Source organism: Nicotiana sylvestris, chromosome 11 (assembly GCF_000393655.2).
Source record: "Nicotiana sylvestris chromosome 11, ASM39365v2, whole genome shotgun sequence".
NCBI classification, from domain to species: Eukaryota; Viridiplantae; Streptophyta; class Magnoliopsida; order Solanales; family Solanaceae; genus Nicotiana; species Nicotiana sylvestris.
The window spans coordinates 59,082,148-59,104,387 of NC_091067.1; the positions used below are offsets into that span (position 1 = coordinate 59,082,148).

Below are 22,240 nucleotides of genomic sequence, written 5' to 3' on the forward strand. Positions count from 1 at the left end.
CAGCTGTTGATACCTAATTTTTCTCTATATATTTTAATAGACATATATACTTTCAAAATAGCATTTAAATGCTTATATAAGCATGCACGAGGTTTTTATAATTTTTTCTATAATTTTTAAGGCTTTAAAATGATTTAATTCTTCCCCTTTTACTTATAAAATTTCCAATAATTATCCTTCAAATTATTTTTGTAGTAATTTAGCCATCTAAATCCTATATATAGGCCTAAATAGTGCTTAAATATTTTTTGTACATTTTTTATAATTGCATTTGTATTTTTAAAAACTAATTTGCATATATTTGCAATAATAGCCCTATTAATGCATAATTACGTTTATATGCATAAAATGATCTTCTATATTTTTAAAATATTAAATATCTATTTAAAATCATTTTAGTACATGAAATTATATTTTTAGAAATCATCTATTATTTATTATAAATTATATAGTGTTAAATTGGCTATTTAAAACTTAGCCAAATTGTATTTCAATTTTAGCCTAAATTCAACCCAATACCCCAGCCCAATTCCTAATTGAATTACCTGACCCAGGCCCTAAACACATCCTACCCAACCCAAAACCCATCAGATCCTGGCTGTTGATCTAAAAGATCAAAGACCCTCGTTTGTTCTTTCCTTTTTAATTCCAACGACCATCTAACCCTAATCATTTCTCCACATCCGCCGCCTTAAGATCCTCTCCTCTCTCAAAATACTCTCAACCTAACCCAAATCTTCAACTGTCGACCTCCCATCTCCGGTCATCTCCGGTGACCTTTCATCGTCTCTTAAGCCTCCAATGGCTTCTCTCATGCTATGCTTGCCTTCTCTAAGGTCTTCAAGGGCCCAGGGCCATGCCGACTTGCATCTAGGGTTCATTCCTGCCTGTTCTTGGCTATTCCAGTGTGATTTCAAGCAAAATCATTCTATATTTGCTACGATCTTTGAGTTTCTGGATAGGTTTCTTCATCTCTATATGAGTTCTTCCGAAACCCTAATTTCTTTTCTATGCCTCCAAGATCTGTACAGATCTAGGACGATCTAAGTTTGTTTCTTGAATGTTTTACACTGTCCTTGAGGTTCTTTACAAGAATCATGTGATTTCAAGTGTTTTTCATCTTCTTCTAAAACTAGGGTTTTCGAAACTTCTTTTTAAAAAACCTTGTTTAACTGATTCTTTGTGTTTAAACTTCTATTTCTCACACATCTTGACTGATTCTATGAGTTTACTACATCTTTAACTCGTCTATGTTAAAAGCCCTAATTTTTTAAGGTTCTTTGTTTGGTTCTGTGTATCAGCATGACTGACTGGTTCTCATTTTTGAGTTTCTGTGATTTCTCGTGACTATCTTGCCTTGATATGTTTCTACTGAGTTTCTTAGCCTGAATTTACACTGATTCTATATGCTTATGGTCATCTTGACTGTTCACATCAATACTTGCATCTTTCTCACTGAATTAGTATTGTTTGACTCTCATGTTTACTAGAGTTGTATGTCGACTCTTGACTATCCATGTCTTACTTTATTTATATGCTAAATGTTAACTCTTTTCATGACTTTCTCTTTGATTGATTCTGAATTCCCTGTTTCTTTGTCTGATTTGAACATCTTCCTTTAAACCTTCGATTCCTACATTTCTACTCAATTTGATTGATTCCCTTACCTTGTCTACATTGTTACTTGATTCTTACCGACTATCTCCTTAATTAGAATTTTCTGAACCTGGCACTAATGTTTACTCTATGCCTACTATGTTTGAATTATTTACTTGTCTGATATGCTCCATTTACACATTGATTTCTTTCCTTATTTGCTACATGTTCTTATCGTTTGAACTAATTCCCTTAATTAATGGAGTACTTGTACTGATTTTGCTCTAATTAGTTCTGAATTCCATAATTACTGTACAATTGTTATTCTTGCCTTAATTTATCTAGTTTCAAGCTACTATTATATATACTCTCTTCTCTTTTCATTACAGACACGAACACATTAGTTCAAAACTCTATCACACTCAAAACTTTTCTGCTCTCTCTCTTTGGTTACTTGTTATTATTCTGAGTTAGTCAGCTGCAAGCCAAGGCTAATTATTATGCTCTCATATTCCTTACTTTGTGTTTACTATCTCTCTACTGGTATGTCCTGATTTCAATTCAAGTCCCAAAACCAATATGTTTCTTTTACTGCTTCAGTTTATCATGTTTCTAATTTGTTTTTATCTATGGTTCTATTGTTCAACATGCAATTGACATGTTTATATTACTGCTTCATCTAGCATGCTTAACCTTCTTAGGGCCTTTCAGAACATGTTCTACCCCCCCCCCCTAGTGGTCTATCTCAACATGACTCTACCCTGTTTTGAATGCTTGTCTACTTTTTATCCAGTTTTGATATGCAAGCTGATCTGTCACTTTAAATGGTTGATTCTATGATTGTTTCTGAAATTCCTACTGTGTTGGTACCAATAGCTATCCCCTAATCCCTTAAACCCCCACAAGAAATGTTATGCTCCTATATACTATGTGCTCTATGTGTCCCCAATTCCCATTCCTCTGTGTGAAGGACTATTATTTGAGTGTTGCTGAACTTGTTTGACTGACCTGCTGTTTGTTTAATTACACAACTGTTTTTAAAAGCTGTTTTACTAAACAACTCTCTTGTTTACAAAATTATTTCACTAAATCTCTTTTTACACTGCCTTTTTGCTAAAACCTTTTCAAAACTATGTCACACACTCTCACTCCATTCTTAGATCCTTAAGTTTTGCCCCTCCAGTGTGTGACTGCCTTGGGATCCCTATGAGATCCCTCTGAACTCTGATATACTAGAGTTGTCTCTTCCACACTGCACTTACTCAATTCTGGTTATAAAGTCTAAGTGTGCGCACTGCTCGGGATCCTTAAGGTCTCTAGGGAACTCTGATGCACCTAGATAATGATATTGTCTATGGAATTTGGCATTTGAGGCTATTGGAGGATTGGAAAAATCATTTGGGCCCATTTCAGGCTTCCTATAGCTTTACTTCTTGTTTTCTTTTCTACTTATGTAATTCATGCAGTATTGGTCTGTAATAATTTGTTGTAAATAAATATTGGGGGTTGGCTAGTGAAAAGAGGAGGGTAGTCATATATGTTATCAATATCAATTGGTAGAAACAGTGGCTTAAGTTTACATTTCCCATATGTGCATTAGAATCCATGTTTAGGACAAATATATTCCAAGCATGCCATGTATTAGATATCATGTTCTTAGGTTTACTATTTCAGCATTTCGCTTGACGTTGTTTTATCACTTATAAACCCTGATTTAGGCTAAATAATAGCACTAACATAAAATTGTTGCTCCTGCACACTTGACAGCATGCTCTACAATGCTATGACCTTTATGCATGTAGAAATCCTGCTTTCTAGGAAGTTCTACAACTATGTTATGCATTTAGAAATCCTGCTTTAGGATTCTTGCATATCAATCATTCTATACCTTATGTGTGTATATTAGATACCATGTATAGGTTCACGTTCATCCTCACTCAGCTACGCCTAGTTAAACTACTAATACAAGAAAAGGAATATAAACAGTCTCATCCTGCTTTAAACAAATTAGTAATAACCCAGTATCTTTGTAACACCTAGAACAACATGCTCTTGGGCAAAAACGACTTCTGAACTTCTAATTGTTCTGGTAACGACTGTGCACTATCCCACGCCTAGGCAAGCCTTAGGTATTCAACTCTTATAAAACTGGAAACTGCTATTTCTGTGTACTGCCTAATGATTAATGAGCTTAAAATCAGTAGGTGAAATGATTAGGGCCCTGCTTCTGGGTTACAAAATAAAGACTGCATATCTCATATGTTCTGATATTCGCCTAGACAACATGTCTTAGGATAATGTTTAATAATATTGCCCTTATTTGTGTTTGAGTCGTGTTTTTTACATGCATTATCTATGGAGGTGAACTTGAGCCTCTTATCTGCTATTTCATGCTTTTATCTGTTGAAGTCCTATGTGTTCTTGCTTGTCGCCTTAGTATTTTCTCCTTTAAACCTTAGGGGCCTGTCCAGAACTGCCTATAGGTAGAGGTCTTAAATTCCTCTAGGACCATTAAGAAGGGACGGGTAACAGCACACAATAGAGATCGCTAACCAACACTCGCTTTAATAACCGCTAAGTGGTGGGAAAGGATAGATATGGGATATGATGACTACGTGCTAATCTCATGTGTAGCCCCTCATTGATGAGTGTTTACCGGGCATTGCGTGGGGTGATCCTATAGGCTAACCAACCTAGGACCCCTCTTTCCCAAATTCCTTTTGATTAAAATTTTATATGTACATAACTTGTTCAAATACGTTGTCTCATTATTTGAGTCATGTAATGTCCAAAACCTGTTGTTATTTGCAATTATGTGTTTAAAACTATTTATTTGTTAATGGACTAGTTCACAAGTATATGTTTGACCGAGACCCACCGTTGTGGACCAAGAGGGGGTGCCTAACACCTTCCCCTCGAGGTTATCTCGAACCCTTACCCTAAATCTCTGGTAATGCAAACCAATCCGTGAGTTAATCGCTCTAGGTTCCCTAACGCACCATAATTCATTAAGTGGTGACTCTTCAAAACCCAAATTCCCAAAAGGAAATGAGTTATTACCCCCATGTAATGTCGATACCCGGACCTTCTCCCCGTCAAAAAGGAGAAAAAAGGGGTGCGACAGTTGGTATCAGAGCTCTATGTTACTTAGGTTTCATAATTCACGGACAAGCTTAGTAGAGTCTGAGGGATCGGTACGAAGACATCTGTATTTATCCCCAGAGGCTACAGAGTTAGGAAAAACTTCACATCAATTTTTTTTGTCGTGCGATTTGGTTTCTCTATGCTAATTGAATTTCTACTCTGTTCTTTCGTAGATGGCGAGAACACGCACTTCCTCATCAACTAATCAGCAGCCCGAGCCCCCAGTAGTAGCTTCCACGAGGGGCTGAAGGCGAGGCCGAGGCCATGCTAGAGGCCAAGGTAGGGGCAGAGCTCAGCCCAGAGCAGCAGCACCAGCGGCAAGCCTCAGGTTGAGTTTGATGATGAGGTTCCAGCTCAGGCAGTTCCGGTGGGCCCAGCTCAGGTCCCAGAGGGGTTCATTGCTACCCTAGTACTCCAAGATTCTTTGGTCCGTCTAGTGGGCCTTATGGAGAGTGTCACCTGGGCAGGCTTGCTTCCTGTAGTACCATCCATCTCTTAGGCTGGAGGAGGAGCCCAGACTCTTGCTACTTGCACTCTGGAGCAGATGGCTCTCCAGTTTCAGACTCCAACAGCTCAGCCAGTTGGAGCAGTTCAGCTAGGTGTGGTAGTTCAGACCGGTGATGGAGCAACTATGTCTGATGATTCCTTGTGGAGATTGGACAGGTTTACCAAGCTCTTCATTACCACTTTTAGCGATGCATCTTCTGAGGATCCCCAAGATTATTTAGACAGATGTCATGAGGTTCTCAGGAACATGGGAATAGTGGAGACCAATGGGGTCGACTTTGCTACTTTTTGCTTATCTGGATCCACCAAGACTTGGTGGAGAGATTTCTGTTTGTCTAGAACATTTGGGCCACCAGCTTTGACTTGGGATCAGTTCTCTCAGCTATTTCTGGAGAAGTTTCTTCTTATCACTTAGAGGGAGAACTATTGGAGGCAGTTTGGGCGTCTCCAGTAGGGTTCTATAACTGTTACTCAGTACAAGACCAGATTTATTAACTTGGCCCGACATGCTCTTCTTATACTTCCTACTGAGAGAGAGAGAGAGAGATGGGAGGTTCATTGAGGGACTCGTTCAGCCGATTCGATTGCAGATGGCTAAGGACACGGGGAATGAGATTTCTTTTCAGGATGCGACCAATGTGGCCAGGAGAGTTGAGATAGTTCTATCATAGGGGAGTGGTCAAGGGTCTGATAAGAGGCCTCATCATTCGGGCAGGTTCAGTGGTGCCTCATCTGGAAGTAGGGATTCTTTTGGTAGGGGTCATTCTCCCAGGCCATTTCAGTCAGCACTTCAGGCTTCTCATGGTGCCCCAAGTGGCTGTGGTTCTCACATGCAGTATTCTGATTAGTAGTCCTATAGTGTATCGCCAGCTCCTATCAGTGCACCTCCGCTTCAGAGTTTTTAGGGTCGTCAGTAGCAGCAGCCAAGGACTTATTTTACTTATGGAAACATGAGGCATATTGCTAGATTTTACCCTCGAGCATCGAGTAGTTCTCAGCACCAGGGTTCCCGTGTCATGGTTCAGGCACCGAGTGTTCCAACGCCCGTGCAGCAAGCTAAAGGTGAGGGTAGGGGTGCTAGAGGTAGAGGTAGAGGTATTAGAAGTGGAGCTCAGGCCACTAGAGGTGGAAGCCAGCCAGCAGCAGGCCATCCTAGAGATGTAGTTCAGAGTGGTGGGGCCCAACCCCGATGTTATGCTCTTCCATCCAGGCCTGAGGCTGAGGCTTCTGATGCAGTTATCACAAGTACTGTTCTGGTTTATAGTAGAGATTCTTCGGTGCTATTTGATATAGGGTCTACATACTCCTATGTGTCATCTTATTTTGTACTGTATTTGTTCATGCCTAGTGATTCTTTGAGTGCCCTGTATATGTGTCTACACCGGTGGGTGATTCTATTGTGGTAGATCATATCCATCATTCATGTATAGTTATGATTGGGGGTCTTGTGACTCATGTAGATTTGTTATTTTTGGATATGGTTGATTTTGATGTCATATTGGGGATGGACTGGTTATCACCTTACCATGCTATCTTGGACTGTCATGCCAAGACTGTGACCTTAGCCTTGTCGGGTTTGCCTCATTTAGAGTGGAGAGGGACTCATGGTCATTCTACCCTTAGTGTTATTTCATATGTGAAGGCTCGGTGTATGGTCGAGAAGGGGTGTTTGACTTATTTGGCATATGATCGTGATTCAAGTGCTGAGGTTCCTTCTATGGATTATGTGCCTGTTGTTCGTGAGTTTCCTAAGGTATTCCCTTCAAACTTGCTGGGTATGCCACCTGCAGGGATATTGACTTCTGCATTGATTTGGCTCCGGACACTCAGCTCATTTCTATTCCGCCATATTGTATGGCCCCGCCTGAGTCGAAAGAATTGAAGGAGCAGTTGCAAGACTTGCTTGAAAAGGGCTTTATTAGACTTAGTGTCTCGCCTTGGGGTGCGCCGGTGTTGTTGGTTAAGAAGAAGGACGGATCGATGAGAATGCGTATATATTACCGATAGTTGAACAAGGTTAAAATCAAGAATAAATATCCATTGCCGAGGATTAATGATTTGTTTGATCAACTTCAGGGTGCCAAGGTATTTTTGAAGATTGACTTGAGATCTGGCTACCATCAGTTGAGGATTAGGGCATCCGATATCTCTAAGACAGCTTTTCGTACTCGGTACAGGTATTATGAGTTCTTGGTGATGTCATTTGGGTTGACAAATGCCCCAACAACCTTTATGGATTTGATGAACCAAGTGTTCAAGCCTTACTTGGATTTGTTCATGATAGTCTTCATTGATGATATTTTGATTTATTCTCGCAATCGGGAGGAGCAAGAGCAGCATCTGAGAGTGGTTATTCAGACTTTGAGAGATAGTCAGTTGTATGCTAAGTTTTCATAGTGTGAGTTCTGGTTGAGTTCGGTTGCATTCTTGGGTCATGTCGTATCAACAGAGGGTATTCAGGTAGATCCGAAGAAGATAGAAGCAGTCAAGAACTCGCCTAGACCCGCATCAGCTATAAAGATCTGGAGTTTCTTGGGTTTGGCAGGCTACTACCATCGGTTTGTGGAGGGGTTTTCATCTATAGCGTCCCCTATGACTAGGTTGACCCAGAAGGGTGCCCGGTTTAGGTGGTCAGACGAGTGTAAGGCGAGCTTTCAGAAGCTCAAGACAACTTTGACTAAGGCACCAGTGTTGGGTTTGCCCACAGGTTCAGGGCCATATACAGTTTATTGTGACGCATCTTGTATTGGACTTGGTGTGGTGTTGATACATGATGGCAAGGTCATTGCTTATGCTTCACGTCAGTTGAAGATTCATGAGAAGAACTATCCTGTTCATGATTTGGAGTTAGCAGCCATTGTTCACGCGTTGAAGATTTAGAGGCATTATCTCTATGGCGTGGCATGTGAGGTATTTACGGATCACAAGAGTCTACAGTATTTATTCAAGAATAAGGAGCTAAATTTGAGGCATAGAAGGTGGTTGGAGCTATTGAAAGACCATGTTATCACCATCTTATACCATCCTGGAAAGGCCAATGTGGTGGCCGATGCTTTGAGTAGGAAGTCAGCTAGTATGGGCAGTCTTGCGTATATTCTGGTCGGTGAGAGAGCGCTTGCTTTGGATGTTGAAGTTTTGGTCAATCAGTTCGTGAGGTTGGATGTTTCTGAGCCCAGCCGTGTATTAGCTTGCACATTCACTCGTTCTTCTTTATTTCAGCATATCCGAGATCGGCAGTATGATGATCCTTATTTGTGTGTCTTTAGGGACATGGTGCAGCACGGTGGTGCCAAGCAGGTTACATTAGGAGATGATGGGGTTTTGAGGTTGTAGGGCCAAGTTTGTATGCCAAATGTGGATGGACTCCGAGAGTTAATTTTAGAGGAGGCCCATAGTTCCTGGTACTCTATTCATCTAGGCACTGCTAAGATGTATCGGGATTTGTTGAAGCATTATTGGTGGAGGAGGATGAAGAAGGATATTATTGCGTATGTGGATCGGTGTTTAAACTATCAGCAGGTAAAGTACGAGCATCAAAGGCCTGGTGGTTTGTTTCAAAGGATTGAGCTTCCCGAGTGGAAGTGGGAACGTATCACTATGGACTTTGTGGTTGGACTCCCAGGGACTTAGAGGAAGTTCGACGCAATGTGGGTTATTGTTGATAGGCTGACCAAGTCAGCACATTTGATTCATGTGGCAGTCTCTTATTCTTTTGAGAGGTTAGCTGAGATCTATATCCGGGAGATTGTTCATCTTCATGGTGTGCCCGTGTCTATCATTTCGGACTGAGGTATGTAGTTTACCTCACATTTTTTTAGAGTAGTTCAGCATGAGTTGGGCACACGGGTCGAGTTGAGCACAACATTTTATCCTCAAACGAATGGGCAGTCCGAGCGCACCATTCAAATTTTGGAAGATATGCTCTGAGATTGTGTCATTGACTTTGGAGGCTCGTGGATCAGTTTTTGCCTTTAGCGGAGTTTTCCTATAACAACAGCTACTAGTCGAGCATCCAGATAGCTTCTTATGAGGCTTTATATGGTAGGCGGCGTCGGTTGGATGGTTTAAGCCGGGAGAGGCTCGGTTGTTGGGTACGGATCTGGTGCAGGATGCCTTGGACAAGGTCAGGATCATTCAGGATAGGCTTCGTACAGCTCAGTCCAGGCAAAAAAGTTATGCTAATCGTAAGGTTTGTGATATGGCATTCATGGTCGGCGAGCGGGTATTGCTTCGGGTGTCGCCCATGAAGGGCGTGATGACTTTTGGGAAGAGGGGCAAGCTTATCCCTAGGTTCATTGGTCCGTTTGAGATTTTGATCGAGTGGGAGAGGTGGCTTACAAACTTGCGTTTCCACCGAGCTTATCAGCCGTGCATCCAGTATTTCATATGTCCATGCTTCGGAAGTATCATGGCAATCCATCCCACGTGTTAGACTTCAGCACTGTCCAGTTGGACAAGGACTTATCCTATGAGGAGGAGCCGGTAACTATTCTAGACCAACAGGTTCGTCAATTGAAATCGAAGAGTTTCCCTTCTGTTCGTGTTCAGTGGAGAGGTCAGCCTGTTAAGGCATCGACCTGGGAGTCCGAACCCAATACACGGAGCCGCTATCCCCATCTTTTCTCTGACTCAGGTACTTCCTTCTTATGTCCGTTCGAGGACGAACGATTGTTTTACAGGTGGAGAATGTGATGACTTGTTTAAGAACTAAATTCTATATTTCGAGGCCATAAAACCTTCTTTTTGTCTCACCTCAATTGTCGTGCATAGTCCGGGCGGGTATCCGGAAAGCCATTATGTGAAAGTTTGTGAAAAATGATGAATTTTGCATTTTAAAAAAATTTAGGTTAACTTCGGTCAACATTTTGGGTAAATAGACCCGGACCCGTGATTTGACAGTCCCAAAGGGTCCGCAGGAAAATATGGGACTTTGGCGTATGCCTAGAATCAAATTCCGAGGTACTAAGCCCGAGAAATAAATTTTTGAAGGAAATTATTTAACTAAAATTTTTATAGTTTTTGGAAATTTGAACGTAATTAAATTTGATGGTATCAGGCCCGTACTTTAGTTCCGGAGCCCGGTACAGGTCTTATATATGATTTAAGTTGAGCCTCTAAATTTTGGTAAGAAACGGACTTGAAATGATGTGAATCGGACCCTCGATTGTGAAATTTGAAACTTAAGTGTTCTTGAGGATTTCCTTTGATTTTGATGCTAAATTCGTTGTTAAAGGTGTTAATTTGGTGATTTGATCGCACAAATAAGTCCATATGATATTTTTGGGTTAGTATGCATGTTTGGTATGGAGCCCCAAGGGCTCGGGTAAGTTTCGGATGGATTTCGAGATGTTTTTAAACTTAGAAAAGTTGTAGGTTTTGCTGTCTCAGGTGCACAGAGGTTTTGTTCTTTGCATTCGTGTGGTTCCACTCGCGAACGCGTAAGGCAAACTTCCTCAGGTGCCAGTTTATTCTTCACGAATGCATAGCTTAGGATGTGAACGCGAAGCTGTGGGGGGAGTACCCTTCGCGAACACGTTAAGGCACTCGCGAACGCGTAAGGTTAGTGGCCTGGGGGAGGGATTTCACATTTGTTCTACACAAACGCGGTCATCTGACTGCGAACACGAAGGCTCTAGGAGCTGAAGCTCCGCGAACGCGAACGCGATGGTCAGCTGGGCCTGACCCATCGCGAACGCGACTGGCCCATCGCGAACGCGATGAAGGCTTGCCCAGTCATTTTTAAAACAGTAGCAAAAACGGGCAGAACTCGTTTACTTCATATTTTCAAAATTTGGGAGCATTGAGGCGATTTTCAAAAAACAAGTTCTTCCCCAAAGTATTGGTATATGATTCTAAATGTTTTTCTTTCGATTTCCCATTACATTTCATCAATTTTCATCCAAAAATCTAGGGTTTTTATGGTAGAAATTAGAAATTTGGGTAGAGTTAGGGCTTTTTGATTAATTGAAATTTAGACCTCATTTTGGGGTCGGATTTCGAAACTAATTGCATATTTGGGCTCATGGGTGGATGGGTGATCAGGTTTTGGTCCAAACCTCGAGTTTTGACCAAGCGGGTCCAGGGCTGATTTTTGGCATTTTGGAAAAAATGATAGAAAACCTATAATTAACCATTGGGTATGAATTCTTTATCATTTATTGATGTTGTTAAATTAATTTGGGCTAGATACAAGTAATTTGGAGGCGAATTCTAAAGTAAAAACGGTGTTTGAGGCTTGATTTGGCCGTGAAAGTTTGAGGTAAGTGTTTGGTCTAACCTTAGCATGAGGGATTAGGAGTTGTGTCTTATTTGCTATGTGTTAATTGTGGAGTACGACATATAGGCATAGTGACGAGTGTAGACATGTGATTTTTGACTCTCCCCAAGATTTTTCATATTTTAGCACGTACATATTTAATTTAGGCATAATATAGCTATTTTAATTAATTTTGACTCTTTTACTTTATTTTATTACAAGAAAAACGAAAATTACAAAATTATTCCATTAATGTTTTGTAGTCATTTTTAATGTTGAAAAATACCAAAAAATAATTTATTTTAATGGTCAATCTTATTTTAACAGCTATTTTACTTAAGTAAAACTAATTAATAAATGATATCATATTTTAATCTCGTTCGCGGGGAAAGAATAAAACTTGGGCTCGAGCAACCCATTTTTAGGCCTAATTTTGGACCTAGCACATAATTCCCAAGCCCATAATTCCTACGCACATACCCCTAACCTAATCCCTACCCCTGTATAATAGTACTTACCAACCTAGACCTAACACCTAGAGGAATCCGCCGTTTTACAAAAAAGAAATCACCAATTACATATCATTCTTACTTTGGCGAGAACAAAAGCAATCAGCTCACAGTAGCCAATCCACCACCAAAAACACCTCCCTTTTCTCTTCAAAATCGCCATTGTTACACCATTTTTTTCAGCCATTAAATTGTAGCTTGTAAGCACCATTTAACCATCTACAAAAACCAGCCAAAACACAAAGGAAAATCAGCTATGAAACCATTGAAAAACAGCTGAAAACTCATACGAAATCAGCCCCAAAACCATCCTTAAATCAGCTGAAAACCACCCCAAAAACAGCCTCAAAATCGTCCAAAACGACACCACAGGTGCGAGTCAAGTTGACGAGCTGTTCGTGTGCGATTTCGAGAGGTTCTCGTTCATTCGAATCCGGTTCCGTCGAGGTCGTAGCTGTAGATCGCGGCCAAGTTTGGTGTCTTTTTTGTTAACGAACAGTTACATTCAATTCTGTCGGCACGCTATCCATTTGGAGGAGATACTATATCTGTGACCAAGGCAGTGGTTTCAATAATTAAGGTTTGTTTTTGTTGTTCACCTTTCAGTTAAGATATATAAAGTATAAGAAAAATGAAGAAAAGAGATATTTTCTATGATTCGAATGCCTTCCTTTTTCTGTTCAGTTAATTCTGTGTTATTATGTGTTGAACTTGGAAAGTTTTTCGGTCAAGTTGAGCAATACCCAGAAGCTGAAATTAGTAAAAGAGCTCAAGAAAATATGAATTTTCTAGTCCACTAGTAGGAAAAATACTAGTTTTGCAAAGTCGGAGTTGTTCAATGAAATTGAGTTGTCACTGGTTCTCATTTTGAAAAGAGATCATCGAAGTATTTTGGGGTACTGCGGCTGTGTATTCTTTTTTTATTTTCACGGTAATAGCTGCTGTATCTAGGTGTTACTTTTGCTTGGACCAATGTGGGTTTTGATCTATTCAATGTTAAAGGGTAATGATTGTTAGAATTTAGATTAATAATTGGATAAGGTTAAGAAAAGGAACTTGCATAGATAATGCACCATAGTCATAGCTGTTATCAATTCACTGTGTACAGCTACAACAAATTTAAAATGAGTGTGTTGTAGGAAAAAATAATAATCTGTTTTCCCATGTTAATTTGTAGTTCACGCTGGTTTACTATTCCATTTGTTTAGTCATAAACCATTGTGGCCATGAGTATGGTTCCCATGACATGGTTACAATAAGTGAATCTCAATTCGAGGTGCATTTCATGTAACCCGATTATAACAGCTTCAAATAATAAAACCCTTTGGAATGATTCGAGGCATGCCATGCCAATTAAAATCCCAAAATCCATGGCTCTCACTTAATTAATTTTAAATCCTTAGAACTCGAGTCGTGCCATTTACTTGAATTTCCATGGCCCTCGCAAACTTGAAAGTGCGGAGTTGCTTTAGGCGCGTTGTTTTAATAATTTACCTTCCTAAACTCGGGTGCACATTTATGTGACCTAAATCCAAATCTCAACAACGTTAGATAAAATGTATTGCGGACTGCGGGTGTATTTATGTGACGTGGTTCATGACGCATTTTATGTGACGTTGAATCTTCTAAAAAATATTTAAATAAAAGCGGTTATAAAGTTAAAATCGAACCATAGGTAAAAACATGTATTAAAAATCAGATAATAGGCCAATTACAATAGTTGAGCGACCGTGCTAGAACCACGGAACTCGGGAATGCCTAACCCCTTCTCCCGGGTTAACAGAATTCCTTACCCGAATTTCTGTGTTCGCAGACTGTAAAACAGAGTCAATTTTTCCTCGATTCGGGATTTGAAACCGGTGACTTGGGACACCATAAATTATCCCAAATGGCGACTCTGAACTTAAAAAGTAATCCCGTTTTTCAATTGTCACTTTAAGTTGGAAAACAACTCCCTTATACCCTTCTCGGGGGTGTAGGAAAAAGGAGGTGTGACAGCTCTGGCGACTCTGCTGGGGATAAGAACCCATAACTTTTGGTTTAGGGTTCCAGAATTAAAGCTTAGAATAATTGTTATAACTGGCTTTATTTATTATTTGATTTTTTGCTTGTTTGAGCCTAATGTGCTCAATGTCACTTTTTACCGCTTTGATATTATTTAAACTGTATATAAACTGTAACGAAACCCTTCTCTTCTCATCTTCGGGTATGTGCACGCTGACGTGACTCCTCCTTCTGTTAGTGTCATACCTTGAAATAAGAAAGAGGCTCGGACAAGTTACAAAGCCGGATGGCCTTTTGGTTCCTGGTACGTAGCCCCCTCCTCGGCTCGAGTTGTCTGCTCGGGTATACAAGTATAGAACAATATACCCAAGTTTTTAGCTTAGAATAACTCGGCCTTATGCTGGATCCCTAGTAGGAATGTTTGTTTGTATCATTTGCATTTGACTTTGGGGACTCAACACAGGGATTGGGTCCGTCTAGGACAGGTGCACCTAAATTAAAAGACCATCCTGATACATCTTATGTGCTACTTGCGTATCTATCTATTTAAGCTTGCATACTGACTGGCTTCTAGAATAGAGAAAGAAAATGAAAAAAATGAAAATCGAAAGAAGAAAAAAAGAAAAAAGAAAAGAGAGTGAGATGTAGGTATTTGAATTACCCTGAAATTCTGTTGAAATTTTGAAAAAAAAAGAAAAGTTATTTCAAAATAAGTCATATTTTCATTTGTTCCGTCAAAACTTGGCGAACTACACGGGTCTGATTCTCACCGGATGTGAGATACGTAGACAACCCTCATCGGTTTCGGCCCACAATTTAAAAAAAAAACAAATCAAAAATATTTTTCATTACTTTCTTCTTTAGAAAGTCTTTCTTTTAGACCCCAATTTTAAAAAAAAAATATACAAAAATATTTTCTTTTAATTTCTTCTCAAAATTCAAAAAATATTTTTCATTCTTCTTTCAAAAAATCAAAAAGAAAATTCAAGGTTCAAAAATATTTTCTTTTTCTTTTGAAACATTTCTTTCATAAGTTCAAAATAAAATTCCAAAAATATTTTCTTTCTTCTTTAGAAGTTTTTCTTTCGAAATTCAAAAAAAGGTCGATATTCAAAAAAAATATCTCTTTTCTTTAGAAGTCTTTCTTTGCAAAAATTTTGAAGAAAAATCGAAATAAAAAAATATTTTCTTTCTTCTTTATAAGTCTTTCTTTCGGAAAATAAAAAAAATCAAAATCCAAAAAAAAAAAGATTTAGTTTATTTACTTTATTCCTGATCTTCCCGAACTACGCAAGATCTGATTCATGTTCTCACATGATACGTAGGAAACCCACTTCAGGTTCGATCGAATGGTTTAAAAAAGGGAAAAAGAAAAAAAGAGAAAAAAAGATAGAAAAACAAAAAAAAAAAGAGAAAGGAAAGAAACAAAAAAAAAAAGAAGAAAAAAGGAAAAAGAAAGTGAGTGTTTATTCTAACATGCTTGTTGTTTTGAAATAAAAGCTAGTCAAAGGTGGTCGGTTTGTTGGTTTGCAATGGCGAGTCACAAAAAAAATCCAAGATCTCTCGGAAATAAAAGCATCTTCTCAACCAATGGAACAAACACCATTGTTGTTGATCCAAGGTCACGAAAAAGCAAGTTGGCGGCGAAAAATTAAAAATGGAGGCAAATGTGGGGTTGACTTTACCAGATTTGAGAAATAAAACATGGGCTGCTCGGGATGATTGTCAAAATTCGAGTGTTGAATCCAAAGTAATCAAAATGGTCAAATGTCGTAGTAATGCTGATGTGCGAATGTGTGGCTAAGATGTCGCTTAGTAACTGGAAAGTCAATCATCTTTCAGCCATGGTAGTTTATTTTTGTCTTCTTTTCTTCTTCTTTCTTTGTTATTGGATCTTTCATCCTTTATTCAATAAAAAACAGCCAGTCATTTTGTGTCCATTTTGTACATAATTCTTTTCACGCTAGTTTTAGTGACACGACATGCATGCGGAATTTTTGGTCAGATCTTAGAAAACTGATTTAGTCTTGAATTGGATAAGTGAGAAAGAGACACTTTTGAAGAAGAATAGATACGGGAAACATTTGGAAAAATAAGCATGAGCTGAGTTTACATGGAACCAAAGTAGTCATGCTCATGGAAGTTAAGGATCTCTACCTTTTGAATCATTTGAGAAGATCGGGCTTAAGTATAATCGGACGGGTTGAAATTGTTTAGCACTAAGAGATAGAAAGTGATTTTCAATAGAAGGTGTATTCCAGACAACTTGAAATGGATCAGTTAGTGGCAAAATACGTCTTCTACATCAAGACAAAATCCAAGAAAAGTCACCCAAATTGACAAGGGTAATTCACAGCGAGGAAAGTATTTCTCATACAGTTTTAACTGGAAAAGATCCAAGAAGACAGGTATGTTCGTCAATGCTGTGATCGCGAAAAGATATCATGTTTGACGTTCTCGAGGTTGGGAGGCCCTTTTTCTACTACCCAAACACTTTACATCCTTCGCTACCCCGTTTGAGCCGGTGTTATTTTCTTTGACTACCCTCTTTTGGAATCAAGTTTAGAGTAAAAAAAAGAAAAAAAAAAATCCATGTCCTAAGAGTACAAACTGGGGCAATTCTTAGAAAGTTCAAAAAAAAATACAGTCAAAGGTCCACCCCCCAGAAAACAGAAGTTGGGGCAACTTATTTTGAAAATAAAAGAAAAGAAAAGAAAAAAACAACAGAAAGAAAAATGAAAAAAAATTAGTTAGGTCAGATGTTTGAACTACGTTCGACCTGATTCCTTAAAAAAAGATACGTAGGCAGCCTCACGGTTCGGTCCAACTAAATAAGAATTTAAAAGAAAAAATAATTCAAAAACAAATCCCCAATAGCTGAATTTGGGGCAGAGATTTTATTTCATTTTTAAAAGAGTCAATTCCAAAAGTTGTAAGTATACAACCCCGTCATCTTTAGTCTGTTTTGAGCCTCATGTCGGCCTTTCGTCCAACCCTATCCAAAAACCTTCCAAATAAAGACCTCCCGATATGCCTTCAAGAATGTCAAGAGAAGCATGCAATGAGCAACGGTTGTCACGCGACATAGAACACTGTCAAGTTACTCATGCAAGAAAACATAAGAAAAAGAAAAATGAGAGTCTTGCTAGTGAAAACCTTTACGGGCACTGTAAGGCGGTGGTAAAAAGAGATAAATAAATGAGAGAGACTTGTTGGTGAAAACCCCTCGAGGCACCATTACTCGAAAGTGAGTCGTGAAGCTGATGCAAAGGATTGACACAGATAGGCCTGACTTCAAAGATCATAAGAATGGTAAAATTGAAGATTGGATTAGTTTGATAGACCATGCCGTTGAGTCCAAAATGCATGTCATGATCATTAAGGCTAGTTATTGGAAAAAACAATTCTTCCTTTTGTCCTTCCGACAGGGGCATTTCTTGTTAATATTTGTTTCTTTGCACCATTGTGTCCTCCACTCTGAGTCGGTCCTTGTCGAAACAAGCAAAAAAAAGATTTCAAAACTGCTACCAGCTTTTCAGTTACACAAAGTGAATTTGGCCAACACACTCAGTTGTTACTGTCAACATGCCTTGAGGATTCATTCAAAGGCTCCCCCTAAAGACTCTTGGCACCCTACTTGGCGCAAGCAAAGATAACTGGTGATTCTCTCTGACAGACAAATTGCTCAAAAGCAGGAAGTCATTCAAGATATCGAAAAAGGTCACCTAAGCAAAGATCTCCAATTGGGATAAGGCTGTTTGAGCGGCAAATACAAATGGTACTGGTGTGAAACAATCAGAGTTGGTGCAGAACAAAAGTCTTTTAACACCGACTCAAGTTGATTGAGCAAAAGCCAAGCTGCCCTAGGCTCAAGGCCACAAACTGACTACCATTTTCAAAACTGACCAATTTTTCTTTGTGTGAAACAGGAACAAAGCAGTGCAAGGAAAGTGGTTCAAAAAAAAAAAAAAAAGGGAAAGAAAAGAAGAGAAGAGACTACAAAGGGAAGTTTCTCAAATCTTTGCCTTTGTTTGTCTTGCTATTGTGCATAAAATCTTGTCATTGATCTTTACATTTTTTCTCCTAGGATAAAAAGTCCTAGTCTGATGGATTTTCCTCCCAATCAAAATCTTAGTCAGATGAATCTTTCTCCTAAGATAGAAAACCTAGTCTGATGAATTTTCTCCTAGGATTAAAATCTTAGTCTGATGAATCTTTCTTCTAAGATGCCAAAACAAAGAGACCTAGTCTGATGGATTTTCTCCTAGGATCAAAATCTTAGCCTGATGAATCTTTCTCCTAAGATAGAGAACCTAGTCTGATAAACTTTCTCCTATGAAAGAAATTTTAGTCTGATGAATCTTTCTCCTAAGATAGAGACCTAGTCTGATGAATTTTCTCCTAGGAACAAAATCTTAGTCTGATGAATCTTTCACCTAAGAAAGAAGACCTAGTCTGATGAACTTTCTCCTAGGATAGAAATCTTAGTCCGATGAACCTTTTTCCTGAAATACCAAAAAAGAAGTAGAAAAGAGACCTAGTCTGATGAACTTTCTCCTAGGATCAAAATCTTAGTCTGATCAATCTTTCTCCTAAGATAGAAACCCTAGTCCGATGAATTTTCTCTTAGGATAATAATTTTTTTTAAAAAAAAAGAGGAAGTGTGAAGTTGAAAAAAAAGGGGAAGTCAATTTTTTAGTTTTCTTAAGATTATCAATGTTTAGTTTTCCTGAAATCGGGGGGCCCCGCCTGGAGAATAGGGTCAGTCTTTACTTTAGTCAAGCTTAGTTTATAGTTTTCCTAGTCTATTCTTTAGTTTACTCTCATCATTGCATCAATAGCACAAGTGGTTTACAATTTTGCTAACAACTCACAAATCCTCCTAGTGCAAACTAGGGTAGAAAAAGTTTCTTTTGTTTTGTCTGTTTTGTTGTAATCAAGCGCCCACCTGGAGAACAAGGGAAGACAACTCAAGTGTCAAGAGAAAGCAGTTTCGAAGGAAGACAGTTCAAGTTTCAAGGGAAAATGATTCAAGGTGCAAGGTAAAACAGTGTCAAGTAACAAGAGAAGACGGTTCAGGTTCAGCAATCAGGCGCCCGCCTGGAAAATAAGAGAATTCAATTCAGAATGCAATTTAGGTCAGCGACAAAAGAAGCTCGCGTCAAGAATATGAGTCAGCAGTCCGAGGTGATCAACAGAAATTAGTCACAATCTAAAATAAAAAGAAAAAAAACAAAAAAAAAAACAAAAAGAAAGACAAGAAGTGAATCCAAATGCAGAAGTTAATGAAAGATGTGAGCTGCTCAAGACATGCCTGAGGTCACAAACTCTGCATGTCCCGTCTTGATTTGAAAAAGCTGAAGAAGAATGAACCAACACCTGCAGCTAACAAGCATCAAGATTCAGATCAGAGTCCGCATGAAGAACCAATCAAGACTCAAGATCAAGCTTCAGAATACTCGTAGATAGGAACCTTGTAACTCGTAGCTGATAGACTTAGTTAGTCTTTTTCATTTTTGATTTTGATATAATAATGGGACCGCGGATCGGAACCTCGACGACACCTCAATCGGCTCTCCACCTCGGTACACTCCATCACCTCATTCAGTTTCGAACTACACGTGGCATGATTCCTTTATAGCCAAGGATATGTAGACAACTAAGATACCAGGGCTCGGTCACATTCCCCTTTTCTCAGTTTTAGTCTCCCCCAAATAAGCGTCGGGTCAAAAAACCTGTCTAGTCGTTCTTTGTCTGAAAACTCTTTGCGTTTCCAGTCAAAGAGGGGCCAGTTGTAGACATGTGACTTTTGACCTTCCCCAAGATTTTTCATATTTTAGCACGTAAATATTTAATTTAGACCTAATATAGCTATTTTAATTAATTTTGACTCTTTTACTTTATTTTATTACAAGAAAAACGAAAATTACAAAATTATTCCATTAATGTTTTGTAGTCATTTTTAATGTTGAAAAATACCAAAAAATAATTTATTTTAATGGTTAGTCTTATTTTAACAGCTATTTTATTTAAGTAAGACTAATTAATAAATGAGATCATATTTTAATCTCATTCGCGGGGAAAGAATAAAACTTTGGCTCGAACAACCCATTTTTAGGCCTAATTGTGGACAGCCCATAATTCCCAAGCCCATAATCCTAACCTAATCCCTACCCCTATATAATAGTACCTAACAACCTAGACCTAACACCTAGAGGAATCCGCCGTTTTACAAAAAAGAAATCACCAATTTCATATCATTCTCACTTTGGCGAGAACAAAAGCAATCAGCTCACAGTAGCCAATCCACCACCAAAAACACCTCCCTTTTCTCTTCAAAATCGCCATTGTTACACCATTTTTTTCAGCCATTAAATTGTAGTTTGTAAGCACCACTTAGCCATCTACAAAAACCAGCCAAAACACAAAGGAAAATCAGCAATGAAACCATTTAAAACAGCTGAAAACTCATCCGAAATCAGCCCCAAAACCATCCTTAAATCAGCTGAAAATCACACCAAAAACAGCCTCAAAATCGTCCAAAATGACACCACAGGTGCGAGTCAAGTTGACGAGCTGTCCATGTGCAATTCCGAGAGGTTCTCGTTCATTCGAATCCGATTCCGTCGAGGTCGTAGTTGTAGGTTGCGGTCAAGTTTGGTGTCTTCTTGTAGACGAATAGTTCCATTCAATTCCGTCGGCATGCTATCCATTTGGAGGAAATACTATATTTGTGACCAAGGCAGTGGTTTCAATAATTGAGGTTTATTTTTGTTGTTCACCTTTCAGTTAAGATATATAAAGTACAAGCAAAATGAAGTAAAGAGATATTTTCTATGATTCGAATGCCTTCCTTTTTCTGTTCAGTTAATTCTGTGTTATTATGTGTTGAACTTGGAAAGTTTTCTGATCAAATTGAGCAATACCCAGAAACTGAAATTAGTAAAAGAGCTCAAGAAAATATGAATTTTCTAGTCCACTAGTAGGAAAATACTAGTTTTGCAAAGTCGGAGTTGTTCAATGAAATTGAGTTGTCACTAGTTCTCTTTTTGAAAAGAGATCTTCGAAGTATTTTGGGGTACTGCGGCTGTGTATTCTTTTTTGATTTTCACGGTAATAGTTGCTGTATCTAGGTGTTACTTTTGCTCTGACCAATGTGGGTTTTGATCTATTCAATGTTAAAGGGTAATGATTGTTAGAATTTAGATTAATAATTGGATAAGGTTAAGAAAAGGAACTTGCATAGATAATGCACCATAGTCACAACTGTTATCAATTCACTGTGTACAGCTACAACAGATTTAAAATGAGTGTGTTGCAGGAAAAAATAATAATCTGTTTTCCCATGTTAATTTGTAGTTCACATTGGTTTACTATTCCATTTGTTTAGTCATAAACCATTGTGGCCGTGAGTACGGTTCTTGTGACATGGTTACGATACGTGAATCTCAATTCGGGGTGCATTTCATGTAACCCGATTATAACAGCTTCGAATAATAAAACCCTTTGGAATAATTCAAGGCGTGCCATGCCAATTAAAATTCCAAAACTCATGGCCCTCACTTAATTAATTTTAAATCCTTAGAACTCGAGGCGTGCCATTTAGTTGAATTTTCATGGCCCTCGCAAACTTGAAAGTGCGAAGTTGTTTTAGGTGTGTTGTTTTAATAATTTACCTTCCTAAACTCGGGTGCGCATTTATGTGACCCAAATCCAAATCTCAACAACGTTAAATAAAATGTGTTGCGAACTGCGGGTGCATTTATGTGACGTGGTTCAAGACGCATTTTATGTGACGTTGAATCTTCTAAAAAATATTTAAATAAAAGCGGTTATAAAGTTAAAATCGAACCATAGATTAAAACATGTATTAAAATCAGATAATAGGCCAATTACAACAGTTGAGCGACCTTGCTAGAACCACGGAACTCGGAAATGCAAAACCCCTTCTCTCGGGTTAACAGAATTCCTTACCCGGATTTCTGTGTTCGCAGACTGTCAAACAGAGTCAATTTTTTCTCGATTCGGGATTTGAAACCGGTGACTTGGGACACCATAAATTATCCCAAGTGGTGACTCTGAACTTAAAAAGTAATCCCTTTTCGATTGTCACTTTAAGTTGGTAAAAAACTCCCTTATACCTTTCTCGGGGGTGTAGGAAAAAGGAGGTGTGACAACGAGTATCTATACATCGGTGTCAAGCAAGCCCGTGGGTCTAGTGTTG

The 22,240-nt window shown here is 38.7% G+C and overlaps 1 long non-coding RNA gene across 1 annotated transcript; it reads left to right on the forward strand.

Annotated features, from left to right (window-relative positions):
* The first annotated feature begins 12,056 nt into the window (after positions 1-12,056).
* Positions 12,057-20,856, forward strand: LOC138882101 (uncharacterized). Its single transcript, XR_011403602.1, has 2 exons — positions 12,057-12,592; positions 15,517-20,856. It is a non-coding gene; the product is annotated as an uncharacterized lncRNA (long non-coding RNA).
* The last annotated feature ends 1,384 nt before the right edge of the window (positions 20,857-22,240 follow it).